The following is a 21,882-nucleotide window of genomic DNA, read 5'->3' as shown; positions in this document are numbered from 1 at the left end:
TTGTATCAAAGTAGGTTACAGCAAATATTTTTCCCAACAATCAACTATACAGTTTGTACAGATTTTTCTCCTTTTTCACCCCCACCCCCCTCCCCATTACCCACCCCCCACACCCCTGTGACGAACAGCTCCTCAAACACGGTCACAAACATCCCCCACCTTTTCTCAAACTCCCCTGCTGAGCACCTTAACTCATACTTTATCTTCTCTAACTGCAGGTCACCCAACCAAGTCGCTACCCCCTGTGGCAATGCCGACCGCCACTCCAGCAAAATCCGTCACAGTGCAATCAGAGAGGCGAAGGCCAAGATATCGGCCTTCCTCCTCTCCATGAGCTCCGGCTTCTCTGAAACCCCAAATATCGCCACCAAAGGATCCGGGTCCACTCCCTCCTCCACTATCCTGGCTAAGACCGCGAGCACTCCCGCCCGCAATCTTCCCAATTTTTCACAACCCCAAAACATGTGCGCATGATTCGCTGGCCCTGCCCACACCTCTCACCCTCATCTGCTACCCCCTGAAAGAACCCACTCATTCTCGCCCGAGTCATATGCACCCTGTGCACCGCCTTAAACTGTATCAGGCTCATCCTTGCACAAGAGGAGGTCCCATTTACCCTTCGCAGTGCCTCACGCCATACTCTCCAATTTATCTCCATTTTCAACTCCGCTTCCCATTTCTTCTTGATCTTCACCACCCGCTCGCCTCCCTGCTTCCCCAGCCACTTATATATATCCCCAATTCTTCCCTCCCCTTCCACATCAGGAAGCAGCAGTCGCTCCAGCAGGGTGTATCCCGGCAGTTTAGGGAACCCTTTCCAGACCTTTCATGTAAAGTCCCTGACCTGTAGATACCTGAACTCACTACCCCTCGGCAGCTCTACCCTCTCACTTAGCTCCTCCCGACTGGCGAACCCTTCCTCCAAATACAAATCCCTCACCTTGACCAGCCCCACTTCCCTCCACCTCCTGGATACACTATCCAACCCCCCCCCCCCCGGCTCAAACCCATGTTTCTTGCATCGCGGCGTTAGTACCGACATCCCTTCCACCCTAAAATGCCTTCTCAGCTGATTCCATATCTTCACCGTGGACTGCACAACTGGGCTCCCTGAATACCTACTCGGAGCCATTGACAATGCTGCCGTCACCATAGCCCTCAAACTAGACCCCTTACAAGATTCCTCCTCCATCCTAACCCACTCTACCCCTTCTCCTTCACACCACCGCCGCACCTTGTCCACATTCGCCACCCAATAATAATAAAGCAAGTTTGGCAACGCCAACCTTCCCTCCTGCCTCTGCCTCTGTAGCAGAGTCCTCCCCACCCTCGGCACCTTCCCCACGCATACAAAATCAGAGATGATTGTGTCCACTTTCCGAAAAATGGCCTTTGGTATAAAGATCGGGAGAGCCTGAAAGATAACCAGAACCTCGGCAGAATATTCATTTTCACCACTTGGACCCTCCCCGCCAACGTTAAGTGCAGTGTATCCCACCTCTTAAGAGCCTCTCTGGCCTCCTCCACCAGCTTCGCTAAGTTCCACTTATGGAGTCCCGTCCATTCCTTCGCTACCTGAATCCCCGAGTACCTAAACCTATCCCTCGCTACCGTAAATGGCATCCCCCTAAATTAGCCAGCTGTGCCAGCTCATTCACCGGGAATTCCTCGCTTTTCCCTACATTCAGCTTGTATCCCGAGAACCCTCCAAACCTCCCCAACAGGCCCATAATCCTTCCCATACTCTCCAATGGATCCGAAACATACAGCAAGAGGTCATTGGCATAGAGCGACACCCGATGCTCCCTCTGTCCCCTCATTATCCCCTGCAACTCTGCTGACCCCCTGAGACCCATCGCCAATGGCTCTATGGCCAGCGCAAACAGCAGCGACGACAGCGGGCACCCTGCCTCATACTCCTGTGTAAGTCAAAGCTTTGTGAGCTCATATCATTCGTCCTTACCCTCGCTCTTGGCGCCACATACAGCAACCGCACCCATGCCACAAATCTCGGCCCAAACCTTCCCAAAACTTCGAACAAGTTCCGCCACTCCACCCGATCAAATGCTTTCTCCGCGTCCATGGACACCACCACCTCCGGTACCAGAGCTCTCGACGGATTCATCACCACATTCAACAGCCGTCTTATATTACTCACGAGCTGCCTGCCCTTCACGGAGCCTCTTTGATCTTCTGTAACCACCCCCGGGACACAATCCTCCGTCCTCCCTGCCAACAACTTAGCCAATACTTTCACATCCGTGTTCAATAGTGATATGGGTCTATACGACCCACATTCCAACGGATCCTTCCCTTTTTGGGGGATTAGTGTGATTACTGCTTGCTTCATTGTCTCTGGCAACTCCCCCTTCTCCAGTGTTTAATTAAACGGCCCCAATGGATGTGGTGCCAGGTCCGCCGCAAATTCCTTATAAAATTCTGCCGGGTACCCATCCGGCCCAGGGGCCTTCCCCGACTTCAAAGCCCTGATACTATCCAGCACCTCCCTCAGACCCAGGGGCTTTTCCAACGCCTGCCTCTTTGCTTCCTCCACCTGGGGAAATTCCAGCTCGTCCAGAAACCACCCCATGTCCCCCTCCTCTCCTCCTGGGTCTACCTCATAAAGTCCCTGGTAATACTCTCTAAATGCCTCATTTATCTTCCCTGGCTCTGACACCACATCCCCTGACCCAGTCCGATCTTCAATATTTCCCTGGACGCAGCCTGCCTCCACAGCTGGTGCGCCAGCATGCGGCTCGCCTTCTCCCCATACTCGTATTGCACCCCTCTTGCCCTATGCAGTTGCCCTACCGCCCTCCCCATTGTCAGCCTGTCACATTGCCCCTGCAACTTTTTCCTCCTCACCAATCCCTCCACGGTGGACATCCTCAAATATTCCCTGTCCACCTCCACTATCGCTCTCACTAGACGGTCATGTTCCGCCCTCCTTTCCTTATTCGCACGAACCGTAAATGAGATAATTTCTCCCCGGACCACTGCCTTCAGTGCTTCCAAAAAAAATGCCCGCCGACACCGCCCCATTCTGATTGAACTCCACATAATCCCTAATCGCCAACCGCACCTTATCACAAAAACCTCCATCCGCCAAAAACCCCGAGTCAAACCTCCACCCCGGCCTCTGCTCTCGTCCTGCACTGAACCGAATATCCAGCCAGTGGGGCGCATAGTCCGAGATAACAATCCTGGCATACTCTGCCCCCTCCACCCCAACCAAAATCTCTCAACTCACGACAAAGTAATCAATCCTCGAATACACCTTATAGACGTGTGAAAAGAAGGAATACTCCCCCCTGGGTTCTGAAAGCGCCATGGATCCACCATACCCATCCTCTCCATAAACCCCCCCAGCTCCCTTGCCATTTGTACCCTACCCATCGACCTGGGGCTCGATCTATCCACCCTCGGCTCCAGGACACAGTTAAAACCTCCTCCCATGATCAACTGGTATGTGGCCAAATCCGGGATTGCTGCCAGCAACCCCCTCATAAAACCCACATCATCCCAATTTGGGGCATACACATTTACCAACACTACCGGTGACCTTTCCAATACCCCACTCACAATCACATATTTCCCACCTGGATCCCTCACCTCCTTCGCACTCACAAATCCCATTTTGTTGCTCATTAAAATCGCCACACCCTCAATTTCCATCCAGACAGTGTTGATAGTAACTCTCCAGGGCCTTGAGGTGGCGTCTGTAAGTAGTCCAAGTTTTTGAGCTGTACAGAAGAGTTGAGAGGACGACTGTCTTGTACACAAGGATCTTGGTGTCAGCACGGATGTCATGGTCGTCAAAGTCTCTCGTCCATGAGCGTCTGAAGGAGGTGCTCGCGGATTGGATACGATGTTCAATCTCCGCAACGATGTCAGCCTTGGAGGACAGTAAGAAATCTTACAACACCAGGTTAAAGTCCAACAGGTTTGTTTCAAACACTAGTTTTCGGAACACATTTCGGAGCACATCTCCGAAAACTAGTGTTTGAAACAAACCTGTTGGACTTTAACCTGGTGTTGTAAGACTTCTTACTGTGCTCACCCCCGTCCCACACTGGTATCTCCACATCAAGCCTCAGAGGAGAGATGGCTCTCAAATATGGGAAATTTTCCACATTTAGATTGGTTTCTCCATTGATCTTGATGAAGGGAGAGACCGGTCTTACGCTGGGTCAGGTTGGTAAAGAATTTGAGTCTTCTTGAGGTTGAGGCTGAGACCGATTCTTTGGTATGCTTTCGCGAAGGTGTCAAGCATTGCTTGGAGATTCCCTTCTGAGAGAGTGGAGATGGCAATGGCATCCGCATACTGAAGTTCCACGAGGGATATCAGTGTCGTTTTCTTCGATTTCAACCGGTTGAGGTGAAAGGTTTTCCGTCCATCCTGTAGATGATGTCCGCTGCACTGGGTAGCTTGTTCTTGATAAGGTGAAGGATGGTGGCGATGAAAATGGAGAAAAGGGTGTGAGGCCTCAAAAGTTCCATAGTAACCATGCAACTGATGTTTGTGACCAGCCCATGACTAAAGCTACAGTGTGTCTCCGCATATCATTGGGTGATGAAATTATGAGTACAGATTACGTGGGCTATACTTCTATTCATTTGTGTAAAGAAGATTGGAGTGCTGTATTGAGGAGGTTAAGATTGTTAAATGATTTTATAGATTAAGAGAAAATATTTTCTCAGGTGTAGAGTCCAGGTCAAGAATGCAGAACCTTCATTTTTTCTCTGAAAGATTAGTGGAAATCTGAAAGTCTCCATAAAAAGCTGTTGATGCTTATTAACAATTGAAATTTTCACAGTAATTTGGGGCATTTCATAGTAACTTCATATCAATGTTAATGTAAGCATACTTGTGACAATAAAGATTATTATCATTAGAAATTTGAAAATTAAGATAAATCATTTTTGGGGGTAAGGTTCATAGATCATAGAATTTACAGTGCAGGAGGCAATTTGGCCCATAATGTCTGCACCAGCCCTTGGAAAGAGCACCCTACCTAAGCCCACATCTCCACCCTGTCCCCGTAACCCAGTAACCCCACCTAACCTTTTTGGACACTAAGGGCGGCATGGAACGAACCTGAGGGCGCTGGTGACGGCACCGCTGCCGCTTGCGCCGACAAGGTACACCACGAGTCCGGTGGTGGCGGCAACGCTAAAGATCTGGGGGCAGTGGAGACGACGTAGGGGTGAGATGGGAGCCTCGGTGTGGTCCCCGATCCGGGAGAACCATCGGTTCGTCCCAGGACGGATGGACGGGGAGTTTCGGAGCTGGCATCGGGCAGGGATCAGAAGGATGGGGGACCTGTTTATAGATGGGACGTTTGCGAGCCTAGGGGCGCTGGAGGAGAAGTTTGGGTTACCCCCGGGAAATGCGTTCAGGTATATGCAAGTGAGGGCGTTTGTGAGGCGGCAGGTGAGGGGATTCCCGTTGCTCCCGGCACAGGGGATTCAGGACAGGTTGATTTTGGGTGTATGGGTCGGAGAAGACGAGGTTTCGGCGATATATCAGGAGATGAAGGAAGAGGAGGAAGCTTTGGTACAGGAGCTGAAGGGCAAGTGGGAGGAGGAGTTGGGGGAGGAGATCGAAGAGGGTCTGTGGGCTGATGCCCTGAGTAGGGTTAATTCCTCCTCCTCATGTGCCAGGCTCAGCCTGATGCAGTTTAAGGTTATTCACAGAGCGCATATGACAGGGGCGAGGCTGAGTAGGTTCTTTGGGATGGAGGACAGATGCGGGAGGTGCTCGGGAAGCCCGGCGAATCACGCCCACATGTTCTGGTCGTGCCCGGCACTGGATGGGTTCTGGAGGGATTTCGCGAAGACTGTGTCCAAGGTGGTGAAAGTCCAGGTCAAGCCAAGTTGGGGGCTGGCATTATTTGGGGTGGCGGACGAGCCGGGAGTGCAGGAGGCGAAAGAGGCCGGCATTCTGGCCTTTGTGTCCCTGGTAGCCCGGCGGAGGATCGTGCTTATGTGGAAGGACGTGAAGCTCCCCAGTGTGGAAGCCTGGATAAATGACATGGCAGGGTTCATTAAGTTGGAGAGGATAAAGTTTGCCTTGAGAGGGTCTGCGCAGGGGTTCTTCAGGCGGTGGCAACCGTTCCAAGGCTATCTCGCGGAGCGTTAGAATGAGGTCGGTCAGCAGCAGCAACCCAGGGCAGGGGGGGGGGAGGGGAGGGGGGGTGTCTCTTTCGGGTGGGGTAGTTGGGCGGGCGGGGGAGGTTTTTTTTCCCTAGGGGTACTTGTAAAAACCATATGGGAGGGTTCTTATGTGCGGGAGAAACCCATTGTATAAGTTCTGTAGTATGTTTGATTGATATGTTTATGTTTTGTTCTGTTCTTTTTTCTTTCTCTTTTCTCGTTACGGGGCGGTGGGGGTGGGGGGGGGGTGGGGGGGGGGGGGGGGAGTTGTTAATGGGTTGAAAATTTCTGTTGGAAAAACTTTGAATAAACATATTTAAAAAAATAAAAAATAACCTTCCTATAATAGGGTGACCAGAACGGAACACCGTATTCCATGTGTGGTCTTGAATATCTTGTACAACTTCAACAAGACGTCCCACCTCCTGCATTCAATATTCTGACCAATAAAACCTAGCATGCTGAATGCCTTCTTCACCACCCTCTCCACCTGCGAATCCACCTTCAAGGAGCTATGAACCTGTACCCTTAGATCTCTTTGTTCTGTAACTCTCCCCAACTCCCTACTATTAACTGAGTAGGTTCTGCCCTGATTTGGTCTACCAAAATGCATCACCTCACATTTATCCAAATTAAACTCCATCTGCCATTCATCGGCCCACTGGCCAATTGGTCAGGATCCTGTTGCAATCTTATATAACCTTCAGTTAACTTTCTAGTTAACTTTCAGTGCCTGAGAGGTTAGCTGGTAATAATGAACAAATTATTGAAAGGGTACTTGGACATGCAATGGCTTGGTTTGACTTTATGTGACAAGTTTAGTTTGTATCTGCCACACAAATGCAAGAATTTCACATCCTTCAATGGTGAGGCAGACAGCAGGATGTGAATGGTGGAATGGTGCCTTTGCAAAAACAACTTTCTGATTCCTCGATTTAATCGCACATTTTCCTCACCTGAATTTACTGTGGCATTTCCTCATAAAAGGAGGCAGGATCTATTTCTTTTGCTGTTATTTTGACGGCAAATTATGAACCACACTATGGTACCTTAAGCTTTGACAAAGGGTCACCTGGACTCGAAACGTTAGCTCTTTTCTCTCCCTACTGCCAGATGTGCTGAGATTTTCCAGCATTTTCTCTTTGGTTATGGGTCACACTGTGACAGCTGCTACTCAGTTGGTAGCACCCTTGTCTCTGAGTAAAAAGGTTGTGGGTTCAAATCCCACTTCAGGCCTTGAGTAGAAAATCAATGCTGAGACTCCAGTGTGAGGGAAGGCTGCACCTCAAGAGGTGCCCTTTTTAGGATAAGCTGTTAGACCAAGTTCCCATCTGTCCCTTCAACCATGGAATTCCTACAGTGCAGAAGGAGGCCATTCAGCCCATTGAGTCTGCACCTACCTACAGAAAGAGCACCCTACCTCGGCCCACTTCCCCATCCTATCCCCAAAAATCTATAACCCCACAACCCCACCTAATCTGCACATCCCTGGACACTAAGGGGCAATTTAGCATGGCCAATCCACCTAACCTGAACATCTTTGGATTGTGGGAGGAAACCGGAGCACCCGGAGGAATCCCACACAGTCATCGGGAGGATGTGCAAAACCCATACAGTCACCCAAGGCCGGAATTGAACCCGGGTCCCTAGCTCTGTGAGGCATCAGTGCTAACCACTGTGCCACCATGTCGCCCTTCAAGTGGGTTTAATAGATCTCACTGCACTATAGAATCTCAATCACAACATTTTTAAAACACTGAAAGAGGCCATTCGGTCTGTCATGTCTGCGCCGGTTCTCCGAATGATCAGTGCACCTGGTGCCACTTCCCCAGCTTCTCTCCATGGCCTTTCACATTCTTCCTTTACAGATAATAATTGGATTCCTTCTTAAATGCCTCGATTGAATCTGCCTCCACTACACTCTCAGGCAGTGCATTCAAGGCCCAATCATTTGTTGTGTGAAAAAGCTCCTCATCATGTCTCCAATTGCTTCTTTTGGCAATTTTCTTCAATCTCTGTCGCTCTCGTTCTCAATCCTTCCACTAATGGGAACAGTTTCTCCCTGTCTACTCTGTCCAGACTCCTCATGATTTTGAAAACCTCCAATAAATCTCCTCTCAATCTTCTCTTCTCCAAGGAAAACAAGTCCAACTTCTCCAATCTATCTTCATCGCTGAAGTTCTTCATCCCTTGAACCATTCTAGCAAACCTTTTCTGCTCTCTCTCCAGTGTCTTCATATCTTTCCTAAAGTGTGGAACTGGACACAATACTCCAGCTGAGGCCAAACCAGTGTTTAGAAACGTTTAACATAGCCTCTCTGCTTTTGTGTACTCTGCTCCTATTAATAAAGCCCAGGATACTGTACACTTTATTAACTGCTCTCTCCACCTGTCCTGCTACTTTCAGTGACCTATGAACATATACACCCAAGTCCCTCTGCTCCCGCAACACCATCAAAGTTGTAACCTTTATTTTATATTGCCTCTCCATGTTTTCCCACCAATATGAATGAGTGGCTTTACATTTCTCTACATTGAACTTGATCTGCTACCTGTCTGTTCATTTCATTCACTTGTCTACTTCCTTTTAAAGATGTACATTATCGTCCTCGCAGTTCACAAAGCTGACAAATGTCACAACATTTGAAAATCTAGTTCATTCATGTGAAGTGCAAGAGTCCCTATATTGCTCCCTGGGGAACTATAAAACCTCCTCCTGTCTGAAAAACATCCATTAATCATAGCTCTTTGTTTTCTGTCACTCAGCTAATTGCATTTCCATGTTATTACTGTCCCTTTTATTCTATGAGCAATAACTTCTGCAGCACTTTACCAAATGCCTTTTGGAAGTCCATGTACACCATATCGACCACATTGCCCTCATCAATCCTGTTATTTCTTAAACGCGATTTTCCCTTAACTAATCCATGCTGTCTTCGCTTAATTAAGCCACATTTGTCCCAGTGACTATTAATTATGTCCTGAATTATTGTTTCTAGATGCTTTCCTGGTCACTGAAGTTAAATTGACTGACCTGCAGTTGATGGGCTTAACTTTGCACCCTTTTTTAAGCAGGGCCGTAACTTTTGCAATTCTCCAGTCTTCTGGCACCACCCCTGAGTCTAAGGAAGATTGCAAAATAGAACATAGAATTTACAGTGCAGAAGGAGGCCATTCGGCCCATCGAGTCTGCACCAGCCCTTGGAAAGAGCACCCTAATTAACCCCACACCTCCACCCCATCCCCGTAACCCAGCAACCCCACACAACCCCTTTGAGCACTAAGGGCAATTTAGCATGACCAATCCACCTAACCTGCACATCTTTGGACTGTGGGAGGATACCGGAGCACCCGTAAGAAACCCATGCAGACACGGGGAGAACGTGCAGACTCCGTACAGACAGTGGCCCAAACCGGGAAACCTGGGACCCTGGAGCTGTGAAGTGACAGTGCTAACCGCTGTGCTACCGTGCTGAAAATGATGGCCAATGTCTCCACAATTTTCATTCTCACTTCCCTCAGTATCCTTGGATGCATCTCATCCAGTCCTGGTACTTTATCGACTTTTAAATACAGAAAGCCTATCCAACACTACATCCTTATCAATTTTAAACTCTTCTTGTGTCTGAATCACCTCCTCTTTTACCATGGCTGGGTAGCATCATCTTCCTTGGTAAAGACATGCAAAGCATTAATTTATTACCTCAGCCATGCCCTCCTGTCTCCTTGTGTAATTCCCCTTTCTGCTCCTTCATCGGCCATACTTCTTTTACCACCTTCTTCTATTTATATATCAAGAGAATACTTTGGGATTCCCTCTATGTTAGCTGCCAGTCTGTTTTCGTACTATTTTTTTGTTTCTCTTATTTGTTTTTTCCACTTGTCCTCTAAACCTCCTCTATTCAGCTTGGTTCTCCATTGCATTGTCCTCCTGACACCAGTCATAAGCATACCTTTTTTTCTTTATCTTAATCTCCATCTCTTTCATCATCCAGTAAGCTCTGGATAGGCTTGCCTTACCTTTCCCTTTCGAAGGAATATACCTTGACTGTGCCCAAACTATCTCTTCTGTAAAGGTTGTTGAGCTACCGTTTCCCTCCCAGCCTTTGATTCCAATTTATTCAGTCCAGATCCATTCTTACCCCATTGAAGTTGGCTTTCCCCCAGTTAATTACTCTAGATTGTTCCTTGTCCTTTTCCATAGCCAACCTAAACCTTGTGATACAAAGATCACTGTTCCCTATATGTTCTGCTACTGACTCTCGATCCACTTGGCCTACCGCATTCCCCTGAATCAGGTCTTTTAGGGCCTCCTTTCCCATTGGACTGGAAACATACTGCTGTAGAATGCTCTTCTGAACACACACCAGGAATTCTAGTCTCCTTCTGCCCTTCTCGCAAATACTATGCCAGTCTATGCTTGGAAAATTAAAGTCTCCTGATATACCTACTTTACAGTTCTTGTGCTTCTCTGTAATTTCCTTGCAAATTTGTTCCTCTACATCTTTCCCACTAGTTGGCCTATGTATTGCACCAAGCCACTTTTTTTTATTCCTTAGCTCTAGCCAAATAGATTCTGTTCCTGACCCCGATGGGACATGCTCGCTCTCCAGCACTGCAATGCTCTCCGTCATCAATACTGCCACCTCTTGCGCTTTTCTCCCTTTCCTACCTTTCCCGAATACCTAGTATCCAGGAATATATATCCAATCCTGTATTCTTTTAGCCAGGCCTCTATTATAGCCACAACATTCCGGACTTAATTTTCTGTAACAAAGCTGGGCAAATGGTTTAAGTATCAGTGGGGAAACATTTTGCAGATATTGATCATAACTCCATTAGATTCAAGATTGTTATGGAAAAAGAAAACGATGGGCCAGAGATCAACGTTCTAAACTGGGGAAAGCCGATTTTAATAAGATCAGATATGATTTGGCCAGAGTGGACTGGGAGTAGACACTTTTAGGTAAATCTGTGACAAAACAGTGGGACACATTCAAGAAGGAAATGGGGAGAGTACAGGGCCAACATGTTCCAATCAAGAAAAAGGATGGGACCAACAAATCCAGTGAACCCTGGATATCGAGAGATATACAGCATTAGATAAGGAGAAAAAGGGAGGCTTAAGGCAAATATTGAGGGCACAAAACAGCAGAAGCCCTAGAGGTGTATAGAATGTGCAAGAGGGAACGTAAAAAGGAAATTAGGAGAGCAAAAGGGGCCATGAAAGGATAAAGGCAGGTAAAATAAAGGAAAATCCTAAGTTGTTTTGCAAGTACATTAATGGAACAGAAGGATAACTAGGGAAAGAGTAGGGCCCATTCAGGACCACAGTGATAATTTGTGTGTGGAGCCGGAGGATGTAGGTAGGATTCAAAATGAATATTTGGTGTTGGTGTTCACTCGTGAGAGGGATAGTGTGAGTATAAAAATCAGGGAGAAGGACTGTAATAAAATTAAAGAGATCATCAGAGGCAGAGAGGAGGTTCTGAGTTGTCGGGCAGCACGGTAGCATAGTGGTTAGCACAAATGCTTCACAGCTCCAGGGTCCCAGGTTCGATTCCGGCTTGGGTCGCTGTCTGTGCGGAGTCTGCACATCCTCCCCGTGTGTGCGTGGGTTTCCTCCGGGTGCTCCGGTTTCCTCCCACAGTCCAAAGATGTGCAGGTTAGGTGGATTGGCCATGATAAATTGCCCTTAGTGTCCAAAATTGCCCTTCGTGTTGGGTGAGGTTACTGGGTTATGGGGATAGGGTGGAAGCGTGGACCTTGGGTAGGGTGCTCTTTCCAAGAGCCGGTGCAGACTCGATGGGCCGAATGGCCTCCTTCTGCACTGTAAATTCTATGATCTATGATCTATGATAAAGGTAGACAAATATCCAGGGGCAGATGAAATATATCCCAAGCTGCTGAATGAGGCAAGGGAAGAAATAGCAGGAGTGCTAGCAATAATTTTCAATTCCTCTTTGGCCACAGGAGAGGTGCTGGAAGACTGGAGGATAGCTAATGTGGTACCTTTATTCAGGAAGGGAGGAAGGGATGAACATGGAAACTACAGGGCAGTCAGTTTAACCTCAGTGGTGGGGTAACTATTGGAAGCAATTCTGAGAATCAGAATTAATCTGCATTTGGAGAGGCAGGGATTAATCAAGAATAGTCAGCATGGTTTTGTTAAGGGGAGATCATGTCTGACCAACTTGATTGAGTTTATTGTAGAGGTGAGCAGGTGTGTAGATGAGGGAAATGCATTTGACGTAGTCTATTTGGACTTCAGCAAGGCTTTTGATAAGGTCCCACATGGGAGCCTGACAGTGAAGGTAAGAGCCCATGGGATCCAAAGAAATTTGGCAAATTGAATCCAAAATTGGCTGTGTAGTAGGAAACAGAGGGTGATGGTCGAGGGGTATTTTTCTGACTGGAAGTGTGTGTCCATCGGGGTCCCGCAGGGATCAGATTTGGGGCCCTTCTGTTTGTGGTTTATATAAATGATTTAGATATGAATGTAGGAGGGTTGATCAATAAGTTTGTAGCTGATACAAAAATTGGTGGGATGGTAAATAGGAGGATAGCCTTAGATTACAGGAGGATGTAGACGGGCTGATCAGTGGCAAATGGAATTCAATCTGGATAAGTTTGAGGTGATGCACTTGGGCAGGACAAACAAATCAAGGGAATACACAATAAACGGCAGGACCCTGAGAAGCACCGAGGATCGGAGGGACCTTGGTGTGCATGTACACCGGCCCCTTAGCCGAGCAGCTGGATACAGTGTTTAAGAAGGTATATATGGTATACTTTATTACCCGAGGCATAGAATTTAAAAGCAGGAACTTTTATAAAATGTTAGTCAGGTCACAGGTAGAGTATTGTGGGGCGGCATTGTGGCGCAGTGGTTCGATCCCGGCCCCGGGTCACAGTCTGTATGGAGTTTGCACATTCTTCCTGTGTCTGCGTGGATCTCACCCCCACAACCCAAAGATGTGCAGGATAGATGGATTGGCCATGCTAAAATTGCCCCTCAATTGGAAAATAATTAAAAGAGAAAAAAAAGAGTATTGTGTGCATTTCTGGGATCCACATTATCGGAGGGGTGCAATAGCACTGGAAAGGATGCAGAGGAGATTTACCAGGATGTTGCCTGGGCTGGAGAGTGTTGGTTATGAAGAGAGATTGGATAGACTTGGATTGTTTTCTTTGGAGCTGAGGAGACTGACGGATGACATGATTGGGACATATAAAATTATGAGGAGCATGGATAGAGTAGACAGGACGAAACTTTTCCCTTTGGTGGAGGGGTCAATGACCAGGGGGTATAGATTTAAGGTAAGGGGCAAGGAGGTTTAGAGGGGATGGGAGGATAACCTTTTTTACCCAGAGGATGGTGGGAGTTTGCAATTCGCTGCCTAAAGGGTGGTGGAGGCAGAGACCCTCATAACATTTAAGAAATATTTAGAAATGCACTTGTGATTCCAGGGAATACAAGGCTATGGACCAAGTGCTGAAAAATGGGATTAAAATGGTTAGTTTTGACCGATGTAGGTGCAATGGGTCAAGGGTCTTTTCTGTGCTGTATGATTCTATGACTCTATCGTATTTCCACTTAGCAATATCACCAGTCTGAATTATCACATTCGGTGCATTCACGCATGATTTCAACAATGAATCCTGGCATTCAGGCCAATATTTATCACTGAATCAACGTTACAAATCAGAATGTCTGATCAGTGTCACATTCCTGTTTGTGGGATCTTGCTGTGTTCAATTTGGCTGCTGTGATTCCTACATTACAACAGTGACTGCACTTTGAAAAGTACTTCACCGGCTGTAAAGCACTTTGCCATGACTAGTTGGCATGAATGGTCCTATATAAATGCAAGAACTTCTTTTTTAAGACAAAGTGTAATTCTGTCTTAAGTGGGACCATGCTAGTTATCCAGAATGTGGCATTGAAATTCATATCTTTGACAGAATCTAACATATTGCAAACCGAATGAGGTAATTCAATCTGCTCCAGTGCAGTGCTGAAGATTGCCGGAGATTTCTGACTTTTGAATAAGATATTTAAAATTGTGGCGTCTTTTACCCATCCATATGGATGTAATCATTATTCAGAAAAAGGCAGAGGGCTCTCCCTGATGCCCTGAACAATATTTACCTCAACCAACAGCTAAAACACTGATGTTTGTGTGAGTTGCTGTACACAAATTTACTTCCGGCTTTTCGACATCATGACAGAGCATATACTTAAAATGATTTCATTGGCTGCAAATTGCTTTACGAAGTACCTGATGTCATGAAAGGTGTGAGATAGTGTGTGGCTGTTGTTTTAGCTATAAATGAATGAAGAGTCAACTAACGATCTTGCGACTTCCGGGTGCGGCGATGACCAGCTGAGTCGCCGTTTCGGCAGCTCCCTGTGAAACGGACTTTTGGGCTCTTGATAGGAGCCCCAACGGCAATTTTGACGGCTAAAAACACTGTGCGGTAAACCAGAAGGGAATCTCCCCTGGATACGGATGGAAAAAGGAGGAGAAAGTGGCCAGATTGCAGTGGATCCTTTAGAACAGCGGCAAGGAAGGCAAGCAAAAACCAAGATGGCGTCGGAAGGTGGCAGTTTAACATGGGGCCCTGAACAACAAGAGTTCTTGAAATGCTGTGTGGAAGAGATCAAAAAGGAAATGAAGAAAGAGCTGTTGGCCCCGATACTACAGGCGATCGAAGGGCTAAAGGAGGAACAAAAGACCCAGGAGCGGGAGCTTCGGGTCGTGAAGGCAAAGGCAGCCGAGAATGAGGACGACATACAGGGCCTGGTGGTGAAGACGGAGACGCAGGAGACACATCAGAAACGATGTGTGGAAAGGTTGGAGGCACTGGAAAACAACGCAAGGAGGAACAACCTGAGGATTCTTGGTCTTCCTGAAGGTGTGGAGGGAGCGGACGTCGGAGCATATGTGAGCACGATGCTGCACTCGTTAATGGGAGCGGAGGCCCCGGCGGGTCCGTTGGAGGTGGAGGGAGCATACCGAGTGATGGCGCGAGGACCGAGAGCAGGAGAAATTCCCAGAGCCATAGTGGTGAGATTCCTCCGTTTTAAGGATAGAGAAATGGTCCTTAGATGGGCGAAGAAAACTCGGAGCAGTAAATGGGAGAACGCGGTGATCCGCGTTTATCAAGACTGGAGTGCGGAGGTGGCGAGAAGGAGGGCGAGCTTTAATCGGGCCAAGGCGGTGCTTCATAAAAAGAAGATAAAATTTGGAATGCTGCAACCGGCAAGACTGTGGGTCACATATCGAGGGAGGCACCACTACTTTGAGACGGCGGATGACGCGTGGACTTTTATTGTGGAAGAAAAACTGGAATGAGCAGGTTATTAAAAAGAACGTTCGAACAAAGTGGTGGGGCAAATGTGGGGGGCAAAGAGGGGTTTTATGTACTAATCCTGCAATGTGGTAACTTTTCTCTCTCCCACAGGTGGTGATGGGGGGAGGAGGGGAGGTGGAGGAGATGGGGCGTTGGCCATTGGGGGCGGGGCCAAGGGAGAAGCGCGGGCTTGGTTCCCGCGCTATGATAATCATGGCGGGAATAGAGAAGCAGGAAGGAGGGGGCGTCGCACGGTGCAAGCCGAGGTCACGGGGGGGAAGCCGAGGTCAGCCAGAGTTTGCTGACTTCTGGGAGCAACAGGGGGGGAGTAATTACGCTAGCGGGGGATCTAGCGGGGGGGGGTGGGAGGGGGGAATTACTGGGTTGCTGCTGCTGGGGAGAGGGGGGAGCTGGTATGGGAGAGGATGGGCGGGGGGGCACCGCCTGGGAGAGATACAGCTGCGTGGGAACCGGGTGAGGAGCTGGAAAAAGGGGATGGCTAATCGACAAGGGGGGGGGGGGTAGGAAGCCCCCCAACTCGGCTGATCACGTGGAACGTGAGAGGGCTGAACGGGCCGATAAAGAGGGCACGGGTACTCGCACACCTTAAGAAACTTAAGGCAGATGTGGTTATGTTACAGGAAACGCACCTGAAACTGATAGACCAGGTTAGGCTACGCAAAGGATGGGTGGGGCAGGTGTTCCATTCGGGGCTAGATGCGAAAAACAGGGGGGTGGCTATATTAGTGGGGAAGCGGGTAATGTTCGAGGCAAAGACTATAGTGGCGGATAACGGGGGCAGATACGTGATGGTGAGTGGCAAACTACAGGGGGAGACGGTGGTTTTGGTAAACGTATATGCCCCGAACTGGGATGATGCCAATTTTATGAGGCGGATGCTAGGACGCATTCCGGACCTAGAGATGGGAAAGCTGATAATGGGGGGAGATTTTAATACGGTGTTGGAACCAGGGCTGGATAGGTCGAAGTCCAGGACTGGAAGGAGGCCGGCAGCAGCCAAGGTACTTAAAGATTTTATGGAGCAGATGGGAGGTGTAGACCCGTGGAGATTTAGCAGACCTAGGAGTAAGGAGTTCTCGTTTTTCTCCTATGTCCATAAAGTCTACTCGCGAATAGACTTTTTTGTGCTGGGTAGGGCATTGATCCCGAAGGTGAGGGGAACGGAGTATATGGCTATAGCCATTTCGGATCACGCTCCACACTGGGTGGACTTGGAGATAGGGGAGGAAACAGGAGGGCGCCCACCCTGGAGAATGGACATGGGACTAATGACAGATGAGGGGGGGTGTCTAAGGGTGAGGGGGTGCATTGAAAAGTACTTGGAACTCAATGATAATGGGGAGGTCCAGGTGGGAGTGGTCTGGGAGGCGTTGAAGGCGGTGGTTAGAGGGGAGCTGATATCAATAAGGGCACATAAAGGGAAGCAGGAGAGTAAGGAACGGGAGCGGTTGCTGCAAGAACTTTTGAGGGTGGACAGACAATATGCGGAAGCACCGGAGGAGGGACTGTACAGGGAAAGGCAAAGGCTACATGTAGAATTTGACTTGCTGACTACAGGCACTGCAGAGGCACAATGGAGGAAGGCACAGGGTGTACAGTACGAATATGGGGAGAAGGCGAGCAGGTTGCTGGCACACCAATTGAGGAAAAGGGGAGCAGCGAGGGAAATAGGGGGAGTGAGGGATGAGGAAGGAGAGATGGAGCGGGGAGCGGAGAGAGTGAATGGAGTGTTCAAGACATTTTATAAAAAATTATATGAAGCTCAACCCCCGGATGGGAGGGAGAGAATGATGGGCTTCTTGGATCGGCTGGAATTTCCCAAGGTGGAAGAGCAGGAAAGGGTAGGACTGGGAGCACAGATAGAGGTAGAAGAAGTGGTGAAAGGAATTAGGAGCATGCAGGCGGGAAAGGCCCCGGGACCGGATGGATTCCCAGTCGAATTCTATAGAAAATATGTGGACTTGCTCGCCCCGGTACTGACGAGGACCTTTAATGAGGCAAAGGAAAGGGGACAACTGCCCCCGACTATGTCTGAAGCAACGATATCGCTTCTCTTAAAGAAGGAAAAGGACCCGCTACAATGCGGGTCCTATAGACCTATTTCCCTCCTAAATGTAGATGCCAAGGTCCTGGCCAAGGTAATGGCAATGAGAATAGAGGAATGTGTCCCGGGGGTGGTCCACGAGGACCAAACTGGGTTTGTGAAGGGGAGACAGCTGAACACGAATATACGGAGGTTGTTAGGGGTAATGATGATGGCCCCACCAGAGGGAGAAACGGAGATAGTAGTGGCGATGGATGCCGAGAAAGCATTTGATAGAGTGGAGTGGGATTATTTGTGGGAGGTGTTGAGGAGATTTGGTTTTGGAGAGGGGTATGTTAGATGGGTGCAGCTGTTGTATAGGGCCCCAGTGGCGAGCGTGGTCACGAATGGACGGGGATCTGCATATTTTCGGCTCCATAGAGGGACAAGGCAGGGATGCCCTCTGTCCCCATTATTGTTTGCACTGGCGATTGAGCCCCTGGCGATAGCGTTGAGGGGTTCCAAGAAGTGGAGGGGAGTACTTAGGGGAGGAGAAGAGCACCGGGTATCTTTGTATGCAGACGATTTGCTACTATACGTGGCGGACCCGGCGGAGGGGATGCCAGAAATAATGCGGATACTTGGGGAGTTTGGGGATTTTTCAGGGTATAAATTGAACATGGGGAAAAGTGAGTTGTTTGTGGTGCATCCAGGGGAGCAGAGTAGAGAAATAGAGGACCTACCGTTGAGGAAGGTAACAAGGGACTTTCGTTACCTGGGGATCCAGATAGCTAAGAATTGGGGCACATTGCATAGGTTAAATTTAACGCGGTTGGTGGAACAGATGGAGGAGGATTTCAAGAGATGGGATATGGTATCCCTGTCAATGGCAGGGAGGGTGCAGGCGGTTAAGATGGTGGTCCTCCCGAGATTCCTCTTTGTGTTTCAGTGCCTCCCGGTGGTGATCTTGAAGGCTTTTTTTAAAAGGATTGAAAAGAGCATCATGGGTTTTGTGTGGGCCGGGAAGACCCCGAGAGTGAGGAAGGGATTCTTACAGCGTAGCAGGGATAGGGGGGGGCTGGCACTACCGAGCCTAAGTGAGTATTATTGGGCCGCTAATATTTCAATGGTGAGTAAGTGGATGGGAGAGGAGGAGGGAGCGGCGTGGAAGAGATTAGAGAGGGCGTCCTGTAGGGGGACTAGCCTACAGGCTATGGTGACAGCCCCATTGCCGTTCTCACCGAGGAACTACACCACAAGCCCGGTGGTGGTGGCTACACTGAAGATTTGGGGACAGTGGAGACGGCATAGGGGAAAGACTGGAGCCTTGGGGGGGTCCCCGATAAGAAACAACCATAGGTTTGCCCCGGGGGGAATGGATGGGGGATATGGAATGTGGCAAAGAGCAGGAATAACGCAACTGAAAGATCTGTTTGTGGATGGGAAGTTCGCGAGTCTGGGAGCGCTGACCGAGAAATATGGGTTGCCCCAAGGGAATGCATTCAGGTATATGCAACTGAGGGCTTTTGCGAGATAACAGGTGAGGGAATTCCCGCAGCTCCCGACACAAGAGGTGCAGGACAGAGTGATCTCAAAGACATGGGTGGGGGATGGTGAGGTGTCAGATATATATAGGGAAATGAGGTACGAAGGGGAGACTATGGTAGATGAACTAAAAGGGAAATGGGAAGAAGAGCTGGGGGAGGAGATCGAGGAGGGGCTGTGGGCAGATGCCCTAAGCAGGGTAAACTCGTCGTCCTCGTGTGCCAGGCTAAGCCTGATTCAGTTTAAGGTATTACACAGGGCACATATGACTGGAGCACGGCTCAGTAAATTTTTTGGGGTGGAGGATAGGTGTGCGAGGTGCTCGAGAAGCCCAGCGAATCATACCCATATGTTTTGGTCATGCCCGGCACTACAGGGGTTTTGGATGGGGGTGACAAAGGTGCTTTCAAAAGTAGTAGGAGTCCGGGTCGAACCAAGCTGGGGGTTGGCTATATTTGGGGTTGCACAAGAGCCGGGAGTGCAGGAGGTGAGAGAGGCCGATGTTTTGGCCTTTGCGTCCCTAGTAGCCCGGCGCAGGATATTGCTAATGTGGAAAGAAGCCAAGCCCCCGGGGGTGGAGACCTGGATAAATGACATGGCGGGGTTTATAAAGCTAGAGCGGATTAAGTTCGTCCTAAGGGGGTCGGCTCAAGGGTTCACCAGGCGGTGGCAACCGTTCGTCGAATACCTTGCAGAAAGATAGACGGAATGGGAAAAAGAAGGCAGCAGCAGCAGCCCAGGATCGGGGGGGGGGGGGGGGGGTGGGGGGGGGGGAGGGGGGATGGGTGGGGGGAGGGGGGGGGGGAGGGGGGGGGGAGGGGAGGGTGGGGGAGGGGAGGGGGGGGGGGGAGGGGGAGGGGAGGGGGAGGGGGGGGAGGGGGGGAGGGGGGGGGAGGGGGGGAGGAGGAACCAGAAGGACTCTCAGGGTTGTTAATATATACTGTATAGTATGTATAGGTCGTTGCTACAGATAATTATATATTGGACTGTTAAATTATATTTTTGGAGAGTGTTACTTGTGACAAGGCAGTTGCCAATTAGGGCTAGTTTTCATTTTTGTTATTTATTATTTATTCATTTTTTGTTTATAAAATAGGTCATTGTTATTTGTGTTGTTATAATATTGTGTAAAGGATGCACAATGTACTGTGTTGGTTGACCAAAAATTTTCAATAAAATATTTAATTAAAAAAAAACTAACGATCTTGCAATTTCCCCCGCAGTAAGTCGTATTTCATCCAGGAAGAGCTCATGCTTCCTATTTTTACTTAGACCATCTTTGTATTCAACACCATTTTGCTCTGATTATCTCAGGTCCAGTACCCTGATGCACTCTTTAACCCGATCAACTTCCAATTCGGAGTAACTTGTGAAATTAGCAATTAATTATTTTTTCTTGTAGGCAGCATTCTGAAATGTGTCTTGAGCTGGAAGAGTGCGTTAAGCCATTCGTGTCAATGACACAAAATCTTGGCAGTATTGTGAACTTTGAGGGTCTAGTGATAGACTTCAAGAGATCATAGACAGGCTGGTGGAATGGGCGGACACGTAGCAGATGAAACTTAATGCAGAGAAGTGTGAAGAGATTAATTTTGGTTGGAAGAATAAGTCGAGACAATATGAATTAAAAGGTACAATTTTGAAGGGGGTGCAGGAGCAGTGGGATCTGGGTGCATATGTGTATAAGTTATTGAAGGTGACCGGACAGGTTGTTATAGTGGTTAATAAGGAGGAGTGGATCCTAGGTTTAATATACAGAGCACAAAAGCATATAGGGAAACTGTGTAAACCACTGATTCAGCCTCAACTGGAGTATTGTGTCCAATTCTGGACATCGTATTTATGGAAGGATGCGAAATCTTTAAAGAGAGTACAGGAAACATTCATGAAAATGATTCCGGGGATTAGAGACTTTAGTTACCAGGATAGATTAGAGAAACTGGGTTTGTTCACTGTGGAAGAAGAAGGTTGAGAGGAGATTCGATAGAGTTGTTCAAACTCATGAGGATTCTGGACAGAATAGATTAAAAGTGTCCTCAATGGAGGAAGGGTCGAGAGCCAGACTGCTAAAGAAGCAGAGGTGCCATGATGAAAAATGTTTTGAGGCAGCGTGTGAACATGTTCTGGAATGCACTGCCTGAGAGTGGTGACGGCAGATCCAACTGTGGCTTTCAAAAAGGTAATTGGACAATTATCTGAAGAGGAAAAAATGCAGGGCTACAAGGAAAAGGCGGGAGGAGTGGGGCTAGACATGATTGTCCGAATGGCCTCCTTCTGTTCTATAATTATTGTATGATTCTTCTATGAATTGTATGGAGTTTAGTCTCGGGGGAATAGTCCGAACAGAAGCAGTGACATTTCCATTCATTTATTTTGCTGCACCTTGTGTTTAAATTCTAGCTGTTAGCTCTGCTTGTTTACTTGATTCTTTTAAATATGGGTTGATTTAAACTGGCATTAAGTTAATTGGATAAATAGATGGTGCGGCTTTGCCATAAACAGGAGGTGTGAGTGGCTGTTTTCCGATTGGCTGAGTGTTTTACCCTCTGGAAAACCAGTTATTGTGTAAATGAATAAGTATCAGTGTGAAGCAGAGCAGTGAGATCCTTGGGAGTGTGAAGCTGAGCAGTGTGAAGGTTATACTCATCAGGAAGTGCACTTGGACATTTTTCAGTAATAACCTGTGTGAAGTAAGTAACCCGGGTTTGGCTCATCAGAGCCAAGGGAATCAAATGACTACATTTTGAACTGCAGGACAGGGAGTTCTCACAGTGGTTCAT

General features: G+C 48.3%; 1 protein-coding gene across 3 annotated transcripts in view; it reads left to right on the top strand.

Annotated features, from left to right (window-relative positions):
- The window catches only part of rabgap1l (RAB GTPase activating protein 1-like), a 934,074-nt gene that overhangs the window by 697,587 nt on the left and 214,605 nt on the right, over positions 1-21,882 (top strand). The window contains exon 1 of one of the 3 annotated variants that reach the window (XM_072511776.1): positions 21,699-21,792. The exons of the other annotated variants lie outside the window; for them this stretch is intronic. The gene's annotated coding sequence lies outside the window, so the exon portion shown is untranslated. Of the gene's footprint in view, positions 1-21,698; positions 21,793-21,882 lie in introns of those variants that run through there. 3 annotated transcript variants of the gene reach the window in all.

Source organism: Scyliorhinus torazame, chromosome 7, assembly GCF_047496885.1.
Source record: "Scyliorhinus torazame isolate Kashiwa2021f chromosome 7, sScyTor2.1, whole genome shotgun sequence".
Taxonomy (NCBI): domain Eukaryota; kingdom Metazoa; phylum Chordata; class Chondrichthyes; order Carcharhiniformes; family Scyliorhinidae; genus Scyliorhinus; species Scyliorhinus torazame.
Note: the sequence above shows the minus strand (reverse complement) of the source record. Positions and strands in the feature narration are given on the sequence as shown.